The following is a 26,137-nucleotide window of genomic DNA, read 5'->3' as shown; positions in this document are numbered from 1 at the left end:
CTCCTGTGAGTTCAATATTAACATTTGATGTTCCGCTGGTGGTCAAAGACATATGAACAAATACTTCATTAGATTTAATCGATGATGTTATTCCTAAAATGCGTACGGACTCTTTGTTGGCTTTTTTGTGAGAAGTGATTTTCATTAATTGCCTCGGGAAAGCAATAACAGCTAGTTAGCCATACATACAATCTGAGACCGTATATGCAGGCGTTCGCTAAGCAGGTGCAGGCGCGCAGGTGTTTATGTTTGTGTGTGTGTGTGTGTGTGTGTGTGTGTGTATGTGTGTGTGTGTGTGTGCGTGAGAGAGAGAGAGAGAGAGAGAGAGAGAGAGAGAGAGAGAGACAAACAGACAGAGACAAAGAGAGGGAAGCAGTACTTGATTCACATTGCTGCAATAGCAATACCATTAGCAGTGATAGACAATGAAATATAGTCAAGTAGATAAATGTTCACTTGGAGATAAACAAACGACAGTGCCTACATACGTAGTTGACTCCATTGAGCCACTCGCAGTTAATTCACTTACATAAATTTTAGTTCCACATCCGATCTATTTAACTGCAGTTCGGAATTTAACCCGTTCTGATAACCTGCACCAGTTTGAAACGAAGTGTCATACAAGGACCCGTGCACCTACCACTGATAGGAAACGTTTTACTAATTGTCCCAATCAACTGTATTTAAATCCTCCTTCTAAAACTGAGCTGTCAATTTTTTCTGTTCTGCGAAGAACTCCAGTTCAATTCCGGTATTACCAGATGTTTCTCTTTGATGGGAGGACTGGAACAGAGTGCACTCAATCTCGGCAGGTAAGTTGTGGAGATCTTTGAATGAGAAGTAGCGCCTCTGATAATGTCTGGGATACCTGGGTGCTGACCCCATGCCCTTCCATGCTGTATCTAGATAACGCCCTCTGGCAGAGAATAACACGTCGGCCATTCGTCATCCAGTGACCCTTGCTCCTGATTGTTGAAGTATTTATTTCCTTCTTGTATTTTTGTTGCCTTACTTATTGACTTAGTAGTTTAATTTGATACTAAAATCTTTCAATATTTTCTGGGCATTGTAAATGAAATAATATAGCGGATGCTTTCATGATTACTAAATAACTTATCCACACTTTTTTAGTAGTTACCGGATCCTTTGTTTTGCACCAGTACAAGAGACGAAGTTGGTTTGTTACACACCACTCGGAATCTGCAGCTGAGAGGACAGGGAGAGGACAGGAGAGGGAGAGGGAGAGGGAGAGGACAGGAGAGGAGAGGGAGAGGGTGAGGGAGAGGAGAGGGAGAGGACAGGAGAGGGTGAGGAGAGGAGAGGAGAGGAGAGGAGAGGGAGAGGGTGAGGAGAGGAGAGGAGAGGAGAGGAGAGGAGAGGAGAGGAGAGGAGAGGAGAGGAGAGGAGAGGAGAGGAGAGGAGAGGAGAGGAGAGGAGAGGAGAGGAGAGGAGAGGAGAGGAGAGGAGAGGAGAGGAGAGGAGAGGAGAGGAGAGGAGAGGAGAGGAGAGGAGAGGAGAGGAGAGGAGAGGAGAGGAGAGGAGAGGAGAGGAGAGGAGAGGAGAGGAGAGGAGAGGAGAGGAGAGGAGAGGAGAGGAGAGGAGAGGAGAGGAGAGGAGAGGAGAGGAGAGGAGAGGAGAGGAGAGGAGAGGAGAGGAGAGGAGAGGAGAGGAGAGGAGAGGAGAGGAGAGGAGAGGAGAGGAGAGGAGAGGAGAGGAGAGGAGAGGAGAGGAGAGGAGAGGAGAGGAGAGGAGAGGAGAGGAGAGGAGAGGAGAGGAGAGGAGAGGAGACTAATTATTGACATCAGTTGCATGGGACTTTATGCGTAACCAGAAGCGACGAGTGAAACTGTGAGCCAGACTGGGAATGCAAGTCAGGATCTAATGCTTAGTAGGCAGTGGCGTTAACAACTGCGCCACCTGGGCACAGTGCTACCGTAAATGGGCGGAATATCTCGCCATGCTCCCCACTCAACTCACACTCCCCATCTAGCATCACCAACCCTATGTGATCAAAAGTATCCGGAAAATGACTTACAAGTTCGTGCCGCCCTCCATCGGCCATGCTGGAATTCAAGATGGTGTTGGCCCATCCTTATCCTTGATGACAGCTTCCACTGCCGCAGGCTTATGTTCAATCAGGTGTTGGAAGGTTTCTTCGGGAATGACAGTCCATTCTTCACGGAGTGCTGCACTGAGGAGAGGTATCGATGTTGGGAGCTGAGACCTGGTAAGAAGTCGGCGATCCAAAACAACCCAAAGGTATTCTATAGAATTCAGGTCAGGATTCTGTTCAAGTCAATCCATTACAGGGATGTTATTGTCGTGTGACCACTCCTCCACAGGCCGCGCATTATGAACAGGTGCTCGATCGTGTCACCATCCCGGAATTGCTCTTCAACAGTGGTATGCATGAATGTGCTTAAAACATCAGTGTAGGCCTGTGCTGTGATAGTGCCACGCAAAACAACAAGGGTGCAAGCCCCCTCCATGAAAAACACGACCACACCATAACACAACCGCCTCCGAATTTTACTGTCGGTAGTACACACGCTGGCAGATGACATTCACCGAGCATTCACCAAACCCACACCCTGCCATCGGATCGCCACACTGTGTACAGTGAATCGTCAGTCCACACAACATTTTTCAATTGTTCAATCGTCCAGTGTTTACGCTCCTTACAACAAGCGAGGCGTCGTTTGGCATTTACCGGCGAGATGTGTGGCTTATGAGCAGCTGCTCGACCATGAAATCGAAGTTTTCTCATCTCCCGCCTAATTGTCGTAGTACTTGCAGTGGATCCTGATGCAATTTGGAAATCCTGTGTGATGGTCTGGATAGATGTCTGCCTATTACATGTTACTACCCTTTTCTACTGTCGGCAGTCTCTGGCAGTCAATAGACGAGGTCGACCTGTACGCTTTTTTGCTGTACTTTCCCCTTCACGTTTCCACTTCATTATCACACTGGAAACAGTGGGCCTAGGGATGTTGGGAGTGTGAAAGTCTCGCACACAGACGTGTGACACAAGTGACACACCATCACATGACTACGTTCGAAGTCTGTGAGTTCCGCGGTGCGGCCCAGTCTGCTCTCTCACGACGTTTAATGACTACTGAGGTCGCTGATATGGAGTACCTTGCAGCACAATGCATCTAATATGAAAAACGTATGTTTTTGGGGGTGTCCGGACACCTTTGGTCACATAGTGTATCTTCAGTCCCTGCCCAAGCGTCGTATCATTGATTCGTCTCAATGGGAAATGAAGCCACAACCTTCAGTGCGGATGCAAATTTACGTTCGACTTCCAGTGGGAATCTAAAATCAGCGAGCATGGAGCGCATGGACAGAGTCTGGGGATAGGTGGTCCTAGGTGGGAGTATGGGTCAGACAGCGAATGTGGTGACATAGCGTGCGCATTTGCGATGAACGATGTGTCCAGGTGGGACAGTGGTTAACGCTACTGACTACTAAGCAGCAGATCCTGGGTATGAGCCCCGGTCCGGCACACATTCCCGCTAATTGTACATAAAGTCCTGATGTGCATGATATCATTAGTTCCTTCTCTCTCCCTTCCTTTCTCCCCACTCCATCATCAGTTTGCATAACATGTATCACTGCTGCAGATTTCATGTTGTGTCAGTTCTTTTGGACATTGGATTCATGTAATTTATTTGCCTCAATGGGCAATGAACCCATGAGCTTCAGTGCAGATGCACATTTAGCGAGCATAGAGGACATGGGCGTGGACTGCAGATAGATGTCGCTAGGTGGGAGTGTGAGTCAGGCAGGGAACTTGCCGAGATAGTTAGAATATTTGTGATAAACACTGTGTCCAGATGTCACAAGTCCAAAAGATTAGTCACCATGCATTCAAGTAAATGATTTATCTTGAAGGGCAATGAATCTGCAACCTTCGTTACAGATGCACATTTACATTCGACTTGCAGTGGGCATCTAGAACTAGCGAGCATGGAGGACATGACGAGAACTGTAGATAGATGGCGCTATGTGGGAGTGTGGATTGACCAGGAAGCGTACAAAGAGAGTCCTTACATTTGCGATAAACGCTGTGTGTAGGTGACCCAGAGTTTACTGCATTCGCTTACTAAGAAGGAGATCTCACGTTTGAGTCCCACTCTGGCACATATTTTCACTCATCGTCGCTGGTTCTGCATAAAGTCCTGATGTAGCTGGTATCAATAGTTCCTTCCCTTTCCTTTCTTCCTCCTCCACTACCAATTTACATTATATGTATCAATGCTACGGATTCCGTGTGGTATCCGTTCTTTCGGAAATGTCCGCAAAAACAGACACCACTCATTCATGTAACTAATTCGCCTCAATGGTCAATGAACCCACAGTCAGTGAGGATGTACATTGATGTCCGACCTCCAGAGAGAATCTAAAATTAGCTAGTATGGAGGACATGGACGGGGATTCCGCATAGGTATCGCTAGGTTGGAGTGAGTTGGGGGAGCGTGCCAAGATAGTCAGCGCATTTGTGGTAAATTCGAGTCTCTGTCGGCACACACTTTTACTCGTCGCTTCTGGTTCCGCAGTAAGTCCTGATGCTTGTGCTATCATTATTTCCTTCCCTTTCCTTTCGTTTCCCTCACCTCCACCTTCGGTTCACAGAAGTTTTTCGTAGTTGTGTGAGTAGGATTCGTGTTACACCATTAGTATAACACAAGATCATATCTGGAGGGGACAAGTAACAGTTGTAACACGAATATGAGGGAGAGGCAGTGTGGTGTCTACAGAGCAGGGACATTGGCAGATGGGAGCCGTGACCGGATTTGCCTTGTTAGTGGTAGTGCCCGTGATAGGCAATGGTCCGAATACAAGTTCCCATCTGACACACATATGTTCTGTATGAAAATTTTGTTGTGAAAGATTTCCTCTGTACAATATGGATGAAAGTGTCAAACCATTAGCAACATACATTTGTCTGGTTATTGAGAAGCACAGAAATCAATTAAAACAGTACTAACACAATGAGTTCTCACCATAATGAGAACATAAACATGAAGTCATTATTAATACATTGTATAATGGTGAAACAGGTTCTGTTTAAAACAATTCACTCACTATCGCACGAAGTAACACAAACAACACAACTTTCGATTCGCTATAGATGTTTTCTGCTGCTTGATCCTTAGCCAGTTCTAGGATTTTTATCTGTGGCTTTTCACTTCTTTCAACGCTGACAACGTTTTTGTTTTGAGAAAAATGTGAAATTCACCCTAACACGAAGTCAACGTTACACTAAAGATACTCCTATTGGTTCTTTGTACAACTGCTTTATACGTTATTAGGCTGGAACTTTACCCCTACAAATATTACCACTGCGTCTATGGTGTTAGCCTCATTCATTTTCAAGTTGCAGTATGTGTAGGTGTCGCAGCTGTACCTTATCTCATCGCAAATAATGACAAAATTCTGTAAATTGTATTGTCTTGGGATATTCAAGTAGCCATCCTAGCGGAATGAAAGATGGAGCCTCTGATCTTTGTGAATTACTACAGTCTGGAATAGATTGTTATTATACTGGAGCATTCAGGCTCAGACAGACTTTTAAGGAACATACTACTGTATTCACGATATATACGTTGCTTAAAATAATAAAACTTCCGTCTACAAAAAGGTTTGTGCTCACAGTGAGACGCGATCTGTACGTCCACACGCAAAACAGCCCACACTTGTAATTAATACATTTTTCATGCACAAATGAACAATATATATTACTGTGTTAACATGTAAATGATCTGCACTACTCGCAGAATCGACGCACAAAGCACATATTTACTGGCTGCCTGGAAGGACCTCTCTCTTCACAGCGAGTGTGGCGCACTTCTGTGCGGCATCGTTAATGACTACACTAAAGCATACATAGTGATTCGGGCTGTCCGAAGCTTTTCTTGCATTTAAAATGTTACCGTCATATTTTTTCGTTGGTACTCTCAAATGTCAACATTGACGATAGATTATTTACACTTGTGTAGCTTCCTATGTCGTCTCACTTGAACGTAATAGGTGATGAAGCTATGAGTTGTGTCCTGCATGCAGCACCCTACTAACCAATCATAGTTTACGATCACTCCGCCACAAAGGCGTCACGTAAATGAAGCAGGTCACGGAAATATGATGCCATGTGTGAAGCGGTGGATGTAGCATTCCTTGGTCGCATCCCGTAATCAGTACCCTACAATGCAACTTCTTGGTATAGTACGTAGGACGTATTGATGGACAGTCATGGCTACAAGAACCAGAAATGCTACGGCAATTACTCATTTCAAAGGTAGGAGGAGGGCAAGGGCATATACCCCTAACAGTCCCTTTCCTATTAAAGCACCGTGATGTTCAGATTTTCTTGGTGAATGTGATGCCTCCTATTGCTGCCTAGTGACACTTCCACCATCAGCGAAAGTCTAATATCCTCCTTCTATGCCCAGCCAGTATTCTTCGCCTCGTCGACACAACACTATCTCTTATTACAGTCAATATTTGTTGATTACGCCCGCTCTTTGTACTACTTTGAGTCAGACTCTTTCGTTAACAAGTTTACATTCAAATTATTGTTATCGGATAGCTGCGTCGTTTTGCGCCAAAGACGCTCATTAACAATTACTTGGCGGCCGATTCGCGTTTCAAAATGAATTGATATCTTTGATTTACGTTGCACATGTTCACCAAATAAATTCGTTCAAAAATCACAGGGTTCATTTAACACAGCACGATGTTTTGTCGGTTGAAAATTATTCCCTTTAATATTAATTTCGAATACACTATTACTGCTATTTTTATTATTATTATTATTATTATTATTATTATTATTGTCCAGAGAAAATCCAATACACGATTCACTTGTCTCGATACTCTGTTCGAAATCGTAGGACACTATAGTTTCTCCTTATCTCGGTTTTTATTAATACAGATTCCTCGATATGATCCACTACCGATAATAATTGTCCAAACAGGGCCTATAATCGAAATTCCAGCTGCGACGCTATGTTTCAGTATTAGCTTCGTCAACAACTGAATTTCTTAAACTGAAGTTAATAATATCGATCTTTATCGATCTAGATGTTCGTTGGATATTAGTGGATATTAGCCTTGACTCAGTTCTGTCAGTTTTCATACTTTTGGCAATAAATTAAACGAACAGAAATTTATTTACAATTAGCCCGGCTTCCAATGAAGTTTACTATTTCACGTCGTGGCGCGCATGAACTTGAGAGAAACGGATACTCACGATTCCAACGCCTAAAGCTCAGACACTAAAATCTCGAACACAAAGACTCTCAGACGCTAAAGGCGCTAACAATACGCGCATTGGGCTTATGTATTAGTTGTGAAACAAAAGGGACGTTCGTTAGAAACCCTTTGATTAACGCCTTTGCTGCTCTATTCCATTGGCTCTTATTATTCTTTTATTTAATTTTCGTGATTTAGTATGAAATATTGGGATCGTTCATGGCCAGTTCGAATTAATTTTAATTTAAAAAATGACCAGATATGTAACGAGGGGGCACTTGAGGGCAGATTTAGCTCTCTCGCATAGTGCTTGTTGATGTTTTTCTGTTTGACGAGTCATGTTTGACACGGGAATATGACGATTATGTATTTCATGTTTAAAGACAGAAAAAATATATTGGATTTAGCACAGATAAACATGACATAAAACGCCATTTAGTCATAAACCGACCCAAGTACGCTGATCCTGCACAGCGCTGTAGACGGATATGCCACCCCTTCGGATTTTAGAGATCTGCAAAGCCGAGAGTGTTGAAGCATGTATCCTATCACTCTCGGACGTAAAAATGTGGAAAAATGTGATCAGAGTAGTGTGCCTGGCTGTCGCGCTCGCTGACAGAATAGCGGCAGCAGAAGCCTTCGGCCACGCCATAAACTTTTACAGCCCGCGAAGGTCCTGTGGCCACCGATACCAGGGCAGCTCCGAGTCGCACTGCCCGGAACACCTCGTCACGGTGTGTGTACACACACACACACACACACACACACACACACCGTGTTGCCCACCGTGAGCGGCAACACAACGGAACGCCGCGGAACGAACCAGACCGTAAACTTTCTGCAGAGCCGGTCGGCACTGACTTCTGTCGCCGCGTCTGGCTCCCTAACGTGCACAAGTAGACATGGCGGCTAGAGCAGGCCATCGGAAAGGTATCAGAAATATTTCTCTTACGTTGATTCATTCGTTGTGACGCGCTGATCATTTTTTTTTTCGTGTACAGTGGATTACAAAGCAATACTGGAGTCACTCTGCTCTCTTCACTCTTGGCTCACCACACTGATTTACTTGCAGCTCTCTTCCTTGATTCAGTACCTCTCCATCCGAGTTTGCCTTTACTGGATTTCTTTTATCATAATAACAGTATGTATTCATATTATTATTTTACCTGCATAAAAGTAGATGTATACATTGTTTTTTATTTTATATTTAGTTATTAATTTAACCTTATCAGATTAATGCTTCAAGGTCACCTCTTACATTGGACAAGGTTTTCAAAAATATAATCGTGATGACTGGGTGTTGTGTGATGTCCTTAGGTTAGTTAAGTTTAAGTAGTTCTAGGGGATTGATGACCATAGATGTTAAGTCCCATAGTACTCAGAGCCAAAAATATAATTTCGAAATTTGTTACATCACATTACAAATCATAATATTTTTTATATGAAATGTCTTCTTCTTTTTTGTGTATGTATTAGGTGTTGGCCTCTTATGGCCTCTTGGTTGAAATTATTGATCTTTCCACCTTTGTCTCGGTCTTCCAAAAGACCTTATACCCCATGGGTGCTAATTTATCAATGATTCAGGTATTCTTTCTTGTTGTACAGTCCCATTAGTTTTCTCCATATTCCTTAATTCACTAGTGTAAGCTTTTCTTTCCCTGTTCTTCTTTGCTATCAGCATTCAACCTCCTGTTCAAAATTGTTCAAATGGCTCTGAGCACTATGGGACTTAACCTCTGAGGTCATCAGTCCCCTAGAACTTAGAACTAGTTAAACCTAACTAACCTAAGGACATCACACACGCCCATGCCCGAGGCAGGATTCGAACCTGCGACCGTAGCGGTCGCGCGGTTCCAGACTGTAGCGCCTGGAACCGCTCGGTCACCCTGGCCGGCCAACCTCCTGTCAGACAGTGTCTACTCAGCTACCATTGTTAGGTGCCGTATCTCCAGTGCTTGTATTCCTTATTCATTTCTTTTTGTAACAGTCTACGATTCACTTCATAATGCCTTAATTCGTTCTGACCTTGTTTTATAAATTTATGTAGAATTTGCTTTCTTACTTTAGTTCTGGAGGTTCTGCATATTTTTCTGTTAAAGTAATTTAATCTTTCTACTTTCTTTTGTATGGCCATTTCTCATAAATGAATTTTGGGGATAAGGAGAAGGTTCGGTGACGTCAGAATACAAGCCGACACTATAGTGTACTAAGTTCAGCAGCGTGTAGTTATGTTCTGCAGTGCCATTACGAGTAGAAGGTCATGCACTATCCATTAGCTCTACCCCACACGATTTTACAGAGAGCATTGTGTAAAAAAATTTTGTATGGTGCATACAACTGTATATGTAAGCTTCATGAAGTGCCCATCATTTCGCTAATAGTCGTACTTATGTGATATTCCCAATTAAGTAAGAATCTGCGAAAGACTCGAAAAAAGTTTGCAATGATAAATATGGGTCGCTACGATTTTGCGTTTGATGCATATTACACCATATCTTGCTGTAAATGAAATTTATCATAGACATTGAATTTTGATTTAGACTTAGCAGAAGGTTCTATCTGTCTCCAATCCCGAGAAAATGAAATTTATGTAGCAGGTTCGCTTCCCACCGCAGGCGTATGAGAATGAAACATTCATAACACACCTCATATCTCCTACACCGTTCGAGAAATCGAAATGAGTGTTTGGCAAATAATAGCACACAGCAAGGAGAGTATTTTGCCATATGACTAACAGACAGAACTTCCGTATATACCTCGACATAGCCAAAGATACAGGTTTCATTTATAGTGAAAAGAAAATTTCCTTGTAAGAAAGGAAAGGTGAAATTTCCTCACTGATTTTACGGCAGACACAATGAGGTTTTTTGTAAGTTATTGAACTCCTTGGTCAACTTTTGCTTGTTTAATGAGACACTCTGATTCAAGATTGTGTCGCAAAAGCGGGATGAGTTTGTGAATTTATACTGCGTTTTGTCAAAAGAAGCATAATTAACCAATGAACTGGAGAAATGTAGCCGTTACTCATAACAGATGGTACTTCTTCACATGCGAGATGGCTAAAAATTCAAAGTAAATCTCCAGTTTGTTGCAGTTTTGGTAGGATACTGTAACACATCGTATTTTTAGTAGTGAAGAAGTGGAATGGGAACTTACAAAAAGATTTTCTCCCTGTTCTTCATGTGAGAAATATGACCATAATTCCTACCAAATAGTGTTCCACAGTTCTGTTCCAGTCCTCATTCAGAATGAAGTAATGAACTTCTTCACCATACATGATTGTCTTTTAATGTCTTAAAGATAGATTACATATATGTATAACCTATTTTAATCTCAATGAGTAGTCTTAAGCGGTTCATAAAGTAATGACTATAATGTTTTCGTAATCTTGTTACCCACAGATAAAGGTGCACCAAATTTTACTTTTCTAGTAGAACAATGCTGTATTACTGCTGCAGCGTAAAAATGATACAATAAAACACTTGCGTAACATTGAAATTGTGAATTCATTAAAGACTTGCAGAGCCCTGCGAACTATCGTCAACGATAGTATCACTGATGAATTAAATGATATTTCTAGTAAGAAGATTTACTCCATCATTTTGTTATGAGAGAGGATACGAAAAGAAGATATACTGTTTGCTGCACTTTTTCGTATATCAACTGTGCGGCTGATCCCGGCGGAGGTTCGAGTCCTCCCTCGGGCATGGGTGTGTGTGTGTTTGTCCTTAGGATAATTTAGGTTAAGTAGTGTGTAAGCTTAGGGACTGATGACCTTAGCAGTTAAGTCCCATAAGATTTCACACACACTTTTTTTTCGTATATCAGAACTAAATGATGGGCAGGAATATAACCCTTTGATAAATTTCAGTTACAGCTGGTCAGTTTTAATTACGCATTGGGTTACAGGATTCTCCTGGAATTCTAATAGAATTGACGATTTATATCCACATGACTTTTTAAACTTTTATCTTCAGAAGTCTCACCAGTGACAACCTTAAAGTAATGCATACGGTCTATTCATCTAGCTGCAAATTTAAATTGTGCATCTTCGGCCAAACCAAAACAGAAACTGAAGAAACTTAATGGTTATAGGCGTAAATGGACCGACAATTTATTATCGTCCTACACTGTGAAGGCACAAATATCTTTAACTAACTTGTTTCTTTGAACTAGCAAGAACAAGGTTGTGCAGTAACTCTTAATGTCCAGACAAACAATAGAGTTTAATCGATTGCTATCTGATTTGTTTCTGTTTCTGAAAGTCGATTTATTCATTGTAAGAAAAGATCCAAGGGTTCTAGTAAAGCAGAGACAGAATTGCTTCAAGAGTTTAATACATTAAATGAGAGTTTACCATTAGATCTTGATAAATTCCAAGAAAGCACAAGAATATTTGTTACTACATTTGATTACGATCTGAAAAAGGTCGATGCACTCTTGATAGTACCCTTCACCAATTTCCATTCAATTTCATTGTCACAGGAGAAACCTTGATCTACGTCAATTTAACAACTTTTTGCTTTTTTAAATTTTATTTTAATCGAAAATACCACTACACAACTTAAACAACTGCTTCTACCATTACTAGTGGCAAGAAATTCGCGAGACATGTTTCTGAATTAATTTTGTGAAAACTGAATGACACAATAATAATATTTATTTGCCTTCATTTTAGGTTTCAGTGCTATTTCACTCTATAACTCTTTAGAGGAACTTTCTAGGGCAGATGTGGTTCTTGGGAACATTCATAAAGATATGTGCACTATCTGGAAACAATGGTAGCATGGTTAGGTCGACACATTAGATAACAGCGCGTCAGAGGCAATAAAAAAATAATAAAACGTAGGTATTGGGTGGAATATCGTGACGTAATGTATTTAGAAGCAAGATTCTGAAAGCGTGGCGTCAATACACTTGATTTGGATGGCCGAATTTTCCCTGCTTTGATGACAGTACAGTGGCAGCAGCATGATTTTCTCATTGCTGAAATGCTAAATTTAACTTTTGTGATTGGCAGTTACTACTTGAAACTCAAAACTAACTTTCAGAGAACATATATACCTGTGCTTTTTTGACACTTTCGATTTGTCCCTCTGTTTTGACATTTTCGTCAGGACATTTCAGCTGGAGTCTTCGCCCAGCAGACTTCTGTTTCAGACTTTGTCCCAGGACGATGTAGTTGCTTCGTCCAAACAAGCATATTTACTTACTTTTTACTTTACATGTGGCAATGGCCTTATCGACCATACGCCTGCTCTATGAGCCTCTTCCACTTCTGCGCTGCTTGTCCAGTTGCTGTTGCTGTTCATCCTAGTTGTGTCCTCCCGAATGTCATCCCACCATCTGATTCTGGGTCTCTCTCTTCCTCTCGTTCCATCTGTTGTTCTGATAAATGCCATTCTAGGTAGTCTATTCTCTGTCATTCTTGCTATATGGCCTGCCCAATTCAACCTTCGCCTCTTGAGCACCCTCGACGATGTTACGGTGTTTGTACAGCCCTCTTAATTCTTCATTTCTTCTTATTCTCCATTCCATGCTATTTTCGTCGTATATAGGTCCAAACATTTTCCTTAGTACTTTTCTTTCGAATATTAACAGTTTTTCTTCATCTTTCTTTCTAAATGTTTGTGTTTCACATCCATATAACATCACAGGTATAATGGTCGATTGATATAAGCGGATTTTGATACTGAGGAGAAGCATATAACTTTCATTACGGAACAAACAAATCCAGCACTCCTGACAGTAAAGAAAAAGTGGAAGGACAGAGGTCAAGCGGACACCAGGCGATATTGCTTAGTAAGGAAGGGAATTTTGTTTTATCGTAGGAATAAAGAGAGTCCTTGTGGCCGCTTTGCTTACCTCAAGGGATTGTCACCATTATGAATTTCTTGGCTACTTTAGGTTTTACTCCAACACACTCAAGACAGTTAGACGATTCTATTTGTGTCAGTGTCATTGTTCGCCGCATTCACAGCTACTTCGGATAGTGACCTATCAGTTTTCTATTGTGGCAGTAAGTTACCCCTTTTATTAAGCTCTTCAGGTCTGGAGCTTCGTATGTCATTCGCGAGAGCTCTGGATTTCTACGAGCTGCTAGTAATTCACCTATTCTTACATCTATATGGTGAGCTAGGAATACATATTGTGATACGATAGTAGTATAATCGCACCGAATAACGTTAATACGAGTACATTAAAATTTTATGGCCTTGCGAGTTCCAGGAGGTCACAAGGACCAACAAACTGCTGAAGTTCGCTGACTGTGCGGTCATCGTCATTTAGGATAACATACCCAACTATTACGCTCACCAAACTCCAACCAACCACGTAATTTATGTCAGCGTATATCATCAGCTATTGTCAATTACTCTGAAGCTGCATGATTTTTGCACTGACATTATCGTACATGCTACCCTCTGAAGTTCAAGTATTTGGAATGAGTGACTCTGGTTGCTTAACTATGTTAAGATGCACACCAAGAGGTAGTTTTTACTGTAACTTGTATTACAGCTTCTTTCCTTACGATTCACAGATCGTAGGAAAAAGTCGTTACTTACGTGCTTAACTACAGACGCAACGAATGAGAGGACTATGGGATGAAGTTTATTAACCCTCGCAGTAGCAATGCATTTTCAGTAACGTGTATTACCAAAGGGGGTGCGGCGGTACTATGTGACCTCTAAACACAAAAACCAAAAAAAAAAAAGGTTCAAATGGCTCTGAGCACTATGGGACTCAACTGCTGTGGTCATAAGTCCCCTAGAACTTAGAACTACTTAAACCTAACTAACCTAAGGACATCACACACATCCATGCCCGAGGCAGAATTCGAACCTGCGACCGTAGCGAAAAAAAAACAAATTTCGTTAATTATTGCTGATTTATACTCACAACATACTTTCTAAAGAGATATTTACTTGCCAGCACTGTGAAAAGACTCATCTGCTACTGAGACTTGAATTTACGGCAGAAAGTACTCTCCGTTGGACACCCACAATTGCTGCTAAGATTTTCCATGGTCCAGTTATATGCGGCAAATCCTTTATTTGGATAAAATCATATACATAGGTCATTCCAAGTCAAATGTCCGAGTTTAGAAGATGCTCCTAGCTCGACCATCTTCAATTTTGATGAATTTTCTACAGAGTGAAGTTTGAGGCTCACTTGTAACTTGGTTGAGGTACTAGAGTGAAAACCACTTTTACCGAGTCGCGAAGAAATCTTCAAGTCTGGCAATTCACTATTCCTAATGTGAAAATAAAGTAATTTGCAACTAAAGAGGCATTTTCAACCTCTGCTAATATAAAAGAGCTGGATTCTTGCGTCTGGGTATAGTGGTACAACTTTTTGCACTCTACACACAAATGATGGAAGTAGAGTTCATAAAACAATGCATTTGGCATAATCTCAGTTCAAAGTGGGCAACAAATAATGTCGCGAGAAATTTGTCCTATAATTTAGCGAGGCATAAGTAGTGGAGAAAGTGCGCTATGGACCTGGTATTTTCGCAAACTACTGTCTGTCTGGGAGTTTAGTGAATCACAAATTTGGGCCTGGCTTGTGTGTTTAGCTACTGTGATACCATCCTGTAAATTTGCTAAAATACATGGATGTATCAAAATACACCTGTGTCCAAAGTCATGTGTCTCAAAATGGCCACCTACCACATTGCATTCATTAACACCATTCAACAGAGCACATTTCGTTCTACCAGGTGATCAAAAAGTCAGTATAAATTTGAAAACTGAATAAATCACAGAATAATGTAGATAAAGAGCTACAAATTGACACACATGCTTGGAATGACATGGGGTTTTATTAGAACCAAAAAAATACAAAGGTTCAAAAAATGTCCGACAGATGGCCCTTCATCTGATCAGAATAGCAATAATTAGCATAACAAAGTAAGACAAAGCAAAGATGATGTTATTTACAAGAAATGCTCAATGTGTCCACCATCATTCCTCAACAATAGCTGTAGTCGAGGAATAATGTTGTGAACAGCACTGTAAAGCATGTCCGGAGTTATGGTGAGCCATTGGCGTCGGATGTTGTCTTTCAGCATCCCTAGAGATGTTGGTCGATCACGATACACTTGCGACTTCACGTAACCGCAAAGCCAATAATCGCACGGACTGAGGTCTGGGGACCTGGGAGGTCAAGCATGACGAAAGTGGCGGCTGAGCACACGATCATCACCAAACGACGCGCATCTGTCGGACATTTTGTGAACTTTGTTTTTATTTATTTATTTTTTTTGTTCTAATAAAACCCCATGTCATTCCAAGCATGTGTGTCAATTTTTACCTCTCTATCTACGTTATATGTGGTTTATTAAGTTTTCAAATTTATACTTACTTTTAGATCACCCAGTGTTAGCAAAGTTTATTTTTATTTTGGTGTCTCTTTGGGTAAGGGGCGAAAATTGCGCCTTAAATTTGAAATATTGGTGATAATGCCTGCAGTGTTTAAATATTCATTATGCTATTGATTTGGTGATTTTAAACCTGTTTGTTACAGGCTAATTACTGTATTTAACCATTTAACTGTTCTAGAGACTGCTACATAATTTTTTTGAACCTGAATATTTATTATTTTTTTTTTCCTTTATTTAGAACTCGACAGTTTGATTTTAGTGCCTGAAGCATATCAAGTTGTTGCTAAAATGGAAACACAAGATCAAGTTAATATATGCAGTTTTGGAAATACTGATTCCCCAAGCCATTTAACGACATACAGTGCCTTAAAAGGACTAAAAGCTGTAAAGGAACTTTCTGTAGAAGAATAAGACAAGTTGGCTGGTGCTCCATGGCGCTGGAACCACAATGTCTGACGTATATGCAAAGTCATATCCTACAAATGCCGCACCAGGATGTCTTGCAGGAAGGCCAAGTAGCTGTGACCCGTTACATGACGCAGTATAACATACGGGCTAATCGAGCAACCACGGATAATATCAGACCACACATTACTACCAAAACAATGTTGAAATCAATGGGCATATATGCCGTGAGGAGTTTCTTCATCCCAAATATGGCTGTTATGACGGATGAGCTGACTTTCGTTTGTCAAATGCGCTTCATCTGTGAAAAGAATGAGCGGAGGAATGACTGGAACTTGACGCAGTGGTGTAGGAACCATGGACACTGTGGCGTTCGCCGGGTTGTTCAGTGGTTTGGTATTTAACTAATTTGTAAATGGAAATGATAATCTTATTTTATTACATTGAGTAATTACTAAATAAATTTTCTCCCAGCTAAAGATTTGATCAAGTTACTAAAGAACTCCAAGTTAACGTCGTGTTAAAGTGTTGTCTGTAAGTTGTGTAAGTGTCATTAAATCACAGTTCATACAACAGATTCCATACAACTATGGATTATGATGGAAACAGTTATCTTCAGCAAAATGATCATTAAAGCCATCGAATATCAGCCGCGCACAACACTGACGTATGTTACCTGAAACAATATTCTTCGCAACTCGTGCGTAATTAATTTCGGCTCCATACATCAGCTAGAAAAGTTTGTTATAACGATCGTTCTATGAGCACTGTTTTTAAAGAACCAATCTGATTCGAATTATTTTCATTCATATGAGTTCGGGACCACCGGAGCACATTTATTTTTACACATTTGTATTACTTTCAGCATTTATGTCTGCAGAGTTGCGTAATTTGAATTTGCCGCTGAGACAATTGTTAAGATGGCGGCAGACAATTGATAGAGACTTTCTATTATTGGAGCAAATAAGTAACTATTTAAAATGTTTATTAAACGCTATTAACTATAATTTCATATTGTGCATTATTTAGACCTCATCAAGCAAACATTTGATTTGTTTCTAAGGAAAACAGACAAAAACGCGATACAAATCGCTATCATTAATGGCTGCGCTCGTTGCAGCGGAAAGAAATAATTAACACAGATAATGCTTACTGAGAGAGGAATTAAAGTTACAAATAATTATTCACTCATATTTGTAATAATAATGAACTCTATTTTCAAATAATAATTAACAAATAATTACAGTTTCTTAACAGACCTCAGTTTGATATGCGTCCACAACTTACAAAAGCCAACCAACAAAAGGTAAAAACAAAGAAAGACGAACGCAGATCATAAAAGGAATTTACAATTATCATTGTCTTTGTATGATACACATCGATATGTCTAATTACATCTTAGAATATTATATAAATAATTAATATTTATAAGTTTTCACTGTTTTTTCATACGTCGAATACATAATGTTTATAACTGTTAGAGACATAATTTCCTCTCGTCGCACTGTAGCCAAAAATTTATCTCGTGGATGTTACAACACTAATTGTCACGTGGCGCAAAATCAGTCGGTCCTATTGCCTGTAGTCATTGGAGGTGATATGGGGAAGTTGCTGTTCATGAAGAACTCGCCAGACGCTACTCGAGGATGCATCCACCGAACCTGCGACACTGCAGGTACTCGTCAAGAGGTTCTGGTCGACCAGTTGGAGGACTTCCTCCTTCACGTCAACAGTGTAATGCGTCCAGCCATGACCAAAGTCTGCCATATTAGCCTTGAAGGTTCCAATACTCTAAAAATGGCATGCGATGTACGGGCACTACCCGGAAATTGTTCGTCACAGATGCGTTCTGGTAATCGATCATTTCGTCCACTTCCACAATAGATGAGCAACATATCTGTGTGCTCTGAAACTGTATAATCAGCCGTCCTGTGATGCCTCATTTTTCTCGATAACTCAGTGACAACTGATGTACATGCGCCTCAATTCATTGATTTGTTCACAGACGAAAAGTGACATGTCACCACACAAGACCTTATATGACAGGAGACACTGACCTCTGTCAGTGTGTACTGCTTTCCTTATCTTCCAAATGGTGCATTTCTGGACAAGGGTTTATTACCAAATATTGCTTTCCTGGGCCCCCTCTACAAAACCAATAACTCTATGATAGACAGCCCAATCAAAATAACGTGACCACCTGTCAAAGTATGTACTTCCAGGAAGTGAATCAATGAGGTTCTCGAAGACACCGAAAGAGCTGTGGAGCCACTCTGACCCTGTTGCCGTAGCCAGCAGTGCTAGGTTTCTATGTACAGGATTCATGGCTCGAACAGCCCGATCGAGGTGGGTGCATGGTTTTTCAATTGGGTTTAAATCTCAGAATATGTTTTCCACGGGCCTATGGTAAACTCAGGTTCGGATCCTGCCTCGGGCATGGATGTGTGTGATGTCCTTAGGTTAGTTAGGTTTAAGTAGTTCTAAGTCTAGGGGACTGGTGAACTCAGATGTTAAGTCCCGTAGTTCTCAGAGCCACTTGAACCATTTTATGGTAAACTAATCCTGGTGCTCATCTACATATGCCTGTAGACTGTGATCTGTGACACATTGCATTGTCCTGCTGGTAGAGGCCGTCATGGCAAGGAGAAATGAATCTTTTTGAAGGGTTGAATATAGTCTAGAAGGATAAATTGATAATTGTGTTGATCCATTGTGCCCCAGAGCGTAAAAGTCCGCAATCCATCCTGGACCCTCACAACTATTGTTGCAGGGCCATACATGTCAACGGCCATCTGTCTGATGGAGAATAAAACAGAAATCTGGAAAGGCCAACTGTCATCACTATGTGAAAGTCCAGTTGTGATAGGGGAAGGTCAGGTAGTATCGGACAGTTAAGCTTTTGTTCAGATTTTCAATACATCAAAGACTTGATATGAAAACAATAACCACCATAATGTACTGTCATAAGTAATAAAACAACCAGCCTAGCATTTACTCTTATGGTGGAGAATTACTATTGTCTATTGGTTTCTAAGATTTATCTGAATTTTAACTAAGGAGAAAGGTTGGAGGACTGTATCAGACAGGGTGTAAATAAGCAAATATTTCTCACAAAACACTTGTTTATTGGTATTAAGACATGGCAAATTGTAAATGTTTGTTAAATGAGTGATTTTAATAATTTTAGGTTCACAAATAGTCACTAAATGATAAAAAAATAATAAATCTGCCATTTTACACCCTTAACAATTTATTTTACTATATCTTGAACACTAGTTTTATTTTATATTCAAGAAACAGCTATCGCATTCATAGTACAGAGCGTTGCTTTCAAGGTCTGCGCAGTTTTCGTGGGGCCATACGTTACACATTGGACACCTGATCCAGTCCTCTTCAAAAGTTTCGTCACAAATAATGCAGTGAGTCAAATTTTAGTTTTTTCTTAGCATTTCCGCTGGATTTTTCCGTTTCTGTTGTAGAACTATCATTCCTTTTACACCATCCAATTTTTCTGTTGGTCAAAAGTTTGGTTCTAGCTAGGCCTACAGGCTTTTTGTTGAGAGTGAGATGTCTTAGGGAACTCAGTTGCTGGATAATGATTACAGGACTCTGGTAATGCAGACGAGGAGCGAGGACTCAGGTAATGGTGGGCAGGCGCCGGCCTCTGTGGCCGAGTGGTTCTAGGCGCTTCAGTCTTGAACCGCGCTGCAGCTACGGTCGCAGGTTCGAATCCTGCCTCGGGCATGGATGTGTGTGAGGTCCTAGGTTAGTTAGGTTTAAGCAGTTCTAAGTCTAGGGGACTGATGACCTCAGATGTTAAATCGCATAGTGCCTAGAGCCATTTGAACCATTTTTTGGTGGGCAGGCGAAGGTGCTGGTGAAGATAGGCCCAATGCTGATGAGGGGCCAGGTATAGACGTGGCAGCAGATGAGGAGCCTGGTAAAGACATGGCAGAAGATGGGCGTGGTAAAGGTATGGCAGGCGAGGGGGCTGGTGAAGATATGGCAGATGAGGGGACTGGTAAAGACTTGGTAGCAGATGAGGAGCTTGGTAAAGACATGGCAGAAGATGCGCATGGTAAACACATGGCAGACTAAGAACCAAGGTCCGGAACTGGTGGATGAGGTACTAGTTGATCCACTCTTCTTGTTTAATGAAGGAGCTAAAGTCACTGAAAATATTTCGCTACAGGAGAGAAATCAGTGTGCATTCAAAGCCAGACTTTGTCAACTCCATCCTGCAAATCCTTGAGAAAGCTGAGCTCACTAAACCTGCTATGTCTTTCAAGGTTTTCTTAATGTTAGGATATTGTCGCGTCCAGTATGAACATGCCCCACGATAAACATTTTTGGAAGGTTTCATGGTAGTTCTGTCCATTGGATGTAGTTTGTGGGAAGTGTGTGGAGGTAGGCTTAACATGTGAATATGGTGTTTCTTTGCAAACGTTATGACGTCCAAGTCCTTTTCGCTTGAGTGGCCATCCACGACTAATAATGCAGGGGTTTTCTCGGTTGGATTCACTCTTTCTACAAACAAAACAAGTCACGTGAGCAAAGCATCCTTAGTGATCCATCCACTTGGTTGGGTATCAGAAACACTTCCTACTGGGGCATCTTCTTCAGATCATTGACCATTCGAACATGGGGAAGGCAAACAGCGGTGGGATAAACACATCCCCTGCAGCTTTAATTGAGATAAGAATCGTGACATTCATGCCTCTCTCATCTGAGGTCAACATTCCAACTTGCTTTTTACCTTTAACTGACATTACTTTCTGTCTGTTGGTATAAACGGATGTTAGGCCAGTTTCGTTGGCGGTAAAAACCTTGGAGGGGCTTGTCCATCAACTTGTCGAAAAATCGGTCAACTTGGTCTTTGCTAAAACGTGCTGCTGTCTGTAAACTTGTTGATTCCACTGTTGTCAGCCGCAGATCTCGATATCTTTTCATAAGGTCGTAGTAGAAGTATTTTCCTGCCTTGAAGTTTTCTTTATTGAACTTATGTTTTATTTTCATTTTCTCAGCAAATTGATAAGCAAGCTTCAAAAACTATTCCATGCTTAGTGGCATTATCTGACTGTCTAGTGTTTGAGCGTGAGCGTAGAGTACTTGCTCCTGCTCATCATTGACTTTTGTAGCAAAATTTTTTGAGTTTTCCAGTTTCGGTTCCAGTTCTACCTACATCCCCTCCGAAAATTCTTAAGCGGTTCGCGGTTTTTGGATTGAAAAAAGCACAATAGCTTCTCGAACTGTCATTTCCTTTGAACGAACCTGTTTTGCAGCTGTAATAATATTTTCCTCTCCAAGTATGCCTCACTTTTTCCATTTCTCCTGCAAACTGAAACATATTCTTCAAAACTTAATTTTAGTTGGCTATGATTGTTGTTCGATAGAACCTCCAAAGATTATGTGCGATACAACCCGACAGACATGAGAAGACAGTTCGACTTTCACGTGCTTACTAATAAGTCTAAACAGATTTACTGCCTAAAACGTATAGTACAATACCCCTTATTTCTGGCCGGCCGCTGTGGGCCGTGCGGTTTTAGGCTCTTCAGTCTGGAACCGCGCGACCGCTACGGTCGCAGGTTCGAATCCTGCCTCGGGGATGGATGTGTGTGATGTCCTTAGGTTGGTTGGGTTTAAGTAGGCCAAAGTTCTAGGGGTGTGATGACGTGAGATGATAAGTCCCATAGTACTCAGAACCACTTGAATCATTTGAACCTTATTGCTACCTATGACCTTATAATAGAATTACACTTACTTTCAAGCCCGGTATAGCACTCCAAAATTATCTTCATACACAAAAAATACTCACAAAACAGAAAATGCGCCGTCACTTTCATTCAAAAAGTCGGCGCGGTACAAGATGGCGTAACCTCCCCTCTGCCTTCACAGCCAATAATGACTGGTGCTCTTACACGTGGCAAAAATCAGAAGTACCACTTGTCCGATGTAACCCGCCGTCCGATTCTACCCGACATTCCCCTACTGGTGTGAAAATGCCACCCTTCGTTGTCGATGAGCAGCAGTCAGCATGAACCAGAGCTCACATGCAGCAACGTTTGTTGAATGGTCATTGAAGAGACACTGCTGTCATCTGCACGGTCAGTTGCTCAACAGTTGCACGTCGCCTGTACACATCCATGCAGCTGCCATTCACCCTTGGCATCAATGACCCATGATGCACCACAATTGCCTCAGTACCAGTTTTCGATAGCGTCGGTATATTTAACCATGGTGGCATGCTAACAGTTTACAAACTTAGCCATTTCAGAAATGCTTACTGTTGCGTATGACTTCGTGCAAGGTGGTAAGGGGAGTTGGACTACAGAGTACTACAGCAACTCTCCTCGTAGCAAACCTGGACAGGGGCAGAGATGATTTGTGAACAAGTTAACTTGACAAGTTAACTTGTCTTTCCCCATGTGTATAAAGACTCATTACAAATCGTGCAGTAAGGAATAGAATCCAGCTGTCAGTGTCAACAAGGATGAGGCTCCCTTGAATAAGCACAAGCAAAGTGCCCTAGCAAAGAGATCTCAAGTTCTTGTGGGATGAGTAGTTGCCACCAGTAATCCTATATTGCGGCGGCACACGGCGCTCATAGTACAGAGCCAATGGAAGCGTGGCTCAGCAAGTGCGCACCAGTGGATCCACAAGATCCTGTGTGACCGTTGTTATTGGCAGATGGAATGTTGCAATTCAGTTGCCAACAGCATAACTGAACCCGTAAAATTACTACTGTTTCACCAAAGGTTATTAATCTCAATCAATACACAAAACGTAAAGTGGAAGTAGGTGCCAAGGAATAACAGGTGACATTACACACAATTTTCAGTAACACTTTTTATTCAAATCTGGTGCAAGACTTTACGATATTTAAAAAAAAAACAACATCATTTAACAAATAAGTCACAATTTACGATAGGAAAAGGACTTTTAAATTATTAAATTATTTAAAAAAATTCACGCCAGTAAAAGGCAAGTACAGGCAAGCAATTTAACGTATACAACGCGACGCTGCACAATATTTCAAGCTCGGCTAAATTACAGGTGAATTTCACTCCATTCATTAAATGGCGCAGAATCTAACTTGTCTGCAATATATAGAGGCAATCCTGTTTACAAAAGTTCTCAAAATAGAAAAACCAAAACGCATGAGTTATGCACACAGGAGGGGGGGGGGGGGGGGGGGCGGGACACTCACAGTTAATAACATTAACATTTCCAAAATGTATAAAAAACAAATTTTACAAATTTCTGCCAGTTAACGTACGGCAAACACACACGCTCGCCAGGTAGGACTTGCGAACTTTTACAACATTCTCCATTCAAGGCAACAATTTCTACCCGTAATGAAATGGCGAACTTTTGGATGGCAAGTAAACGCACTAATAACCAACTACCTGTATAAAACACATAAGCACGTTGCGTAGAAGTCTTAAAAGGTAGTGAATTGGAAAAACACACAACACTTTTTGCTGACTAGAAACAATATAAAAAAATCCACTACGGCGTACATTAACAACCTTGATTAATTATAGCCAATTATACATAACACAAATTTACGTAAGTTACAGCTTCCAGATGAGCGGGAATTCGTTATGCAATCGACTAGTTCTTACCACGAGGTAAAAGGAATTTTTCTTCTTTCTTAAAGTACCTTTTACACGTGAGTCTAGTAATACTAGTTATGGCAGGCGAGAGAATCGATCAGGTCTTAGTGCCTTGCATTTTAAATAGATAGTCATTGGTGCCTTAGACTTTCATAGACATGGGAGAGGCTAACAGTCGAATAAATCTGTAGGTAATCTGGGAGGGGAAAGAAGCAATCCGAACCACAGATTTACACTGACTCCCACCCTTTCGTCCTCAAACGGGGACAAACGGACCACCCTTTCTAACATTACCACCTTCCCGCGGGTGGGCAGACGAGAATTAATGGCGGGAAACACCCAAAAAATACGGCTGGTACAATTAACAAGAATAAGTAAATTGAATTCAGTTAAACTTCATAAAATCTGTTAACAATCAATACTCAACTTCTGGTGCGTTACGACTCCCAGGACTGAACCAACGCAGCACCTCCAAATGCTCTGCCGAGCCGCCCGCTGCCAGCCGTTTCAACGGACGCAGGAAGGCGCGCCGATTTTCAGAACCTCCTCGCCGGTCGACAGCATACCGCCGAACTGCATATTAGTCCCCTTGCGGACCCACGTTCAGGAAGATTCCTTTCGCGACGAGCAGTTAACGCCCCATACCATGGAGCCGCTGCTCGCATTACTTCCGCTGATGCCGCGGTCTGCATGCTGTCCCTCTGGCACCGGCAGAGAAGTCGCTTCTTGATGCCCCGACTGCCAACTCTCCACGAGAGCCGATACAGCCACTTCTTAAACGGCGCCACCGCCAGAAAACTGAGGGCGACTGCTTCACGCTACGCGCTGCGGCGCGCTTTTCCAAGCTAACTTTACTACAGCTCAATAACGCCTGTGGAGTAGTATCGATATGTGATACCACACTTCCACCCTTGGTCTGGAAGCCAATGATCGTGCCCCTTTGGACGCCAGATAAATCACCCTGCTTCCGCATTACAATAATTACTGCACTATTTGCCGCATCTGCCTAGAACGCGCCCACTGCTAATGCTATCATCTATCGGACGTCGGACGTAGGCGGTGCTAATGTGTAGGATTTCTGAATCACCCAGTCCATTGTAATAAGTAACGGCTGTACGACATTCCGTTGGCGTCTCACTAAAGTTACCTTTACACTTATCGATTCTGTTCCGTTAATAACGATGTGTTGCGTTCTACCAGCAAGGATCTCCCGAGTCCAGTCGCGGTGCGCCGCACCTGGGGAATCAGATTATGTTCGTCGCGCGTATTTTTTCGTCGTCGAGCTGATAAGACGGGGAGAGTGTGGCGGTGACGTAGGCATGCCGAAGCCGGGGCGACAGGTGAGCAGGTGGCAGCTGGAGCTGGCCGGCCAGGGACGGCACGAGGGCGGCGGCGGGCCAAGTCTCCGGCCGCGTAGTAATTAGCCGCCCCGGGCTGACAAGGGACGCAAAAACACTCGGCGCATTCCGCAGCTTTTAATTAAAGCAGAGATAACGGGCAGGTTTTATTAAAAAGCGCCGTCCGCCGCGGCGGCTCTGGGCGGCGCTGCCCGCCTCGCCGACCGCACCCCCTCCGCCGCCCCCGCACGCCCCCTGCCACCGAGGCTGTCTCGATCACTCACTGTGCGAGGAACGCCTCTGCCTTCAGCAAAGGCTGGTGGATGTAAGGCGGTCACACAGAAGCCTAAAATTACAAAAATCAGCTGGTCACCATAAGTGCATCTCTGCTTGCCCACGAACAATTCTCTCCTGAAGAACACCGACCATTCCTACCCAGTGTCGCTACTGGTGACGAGAAAAGTTGTGGCGAACACTGTTCAACTTCGATAATTTAATCACTAGACAGTGTGACTGTGCACCTTAGTAGATCGTAAACAAGACATCGGTTCCTAATCGAAGTGGAGAACATGTGCAACGTACCATCGTTAATAACGGTAATGCCTCTAACTTACTTCCAACGTTAAAATTGCCGTTATTTAGTAATTAATATTTCAGTGCTAGCCATTTTAACTATTGGATTGGTGCTTAAGTTCGTAGTAAGTTTTAACCCTTTAAGATTGTGATCGTTTCATAGCATCTGCTACTGCTAATAACTAAGACACCAGTGCCTACGAGCTTTAATTTGTACGCTAAAGCACTAAAGATGATCATTATGTGATCGAAAATCGATTATGTGAGTTATTGTGATCGTTTCATAGCTTCTGCTACTGCTAATAACTAGACACCAGTGCCCACGAGCTTTAATTTGTATGCTAAAGCACTGAACATGATCATTATGTGATCGAAAACTCAATTTTGCTGCTAACAAATCATCAAAATTACGGCCAACGTTCACCTTCCTTCTAATTTTATTCTTGTTCCGCACAGCAGGTGGAGAAAGAAGACCCTTCCGTAATCCTTTCAGCCGACAATATTCTCGAAGTGCGACTGCAGCATTACTGTCGTTTTGGTAATAGACCCTCATCAGTAATGTC

The sequence above is a fragment of the Schistocerca cancellata genome, chromosome 7, assembly GCF_023864275.1.
Source record: "Schistocerca cancellata isolate TAMUIC-IGC-003103 chromosome 7, iqSchCanc2.1, whole genome shotgun sequence".
Classification (NCBI taxonomy): Eukaryota; Metazoa; Arthropoda; class Insecta; order Orthoptera; family Acrididae; genus Schistocerca; species Schistocerca cancellata.
This window is presented reverse-complemented; position numbering follows the sequence as displayed.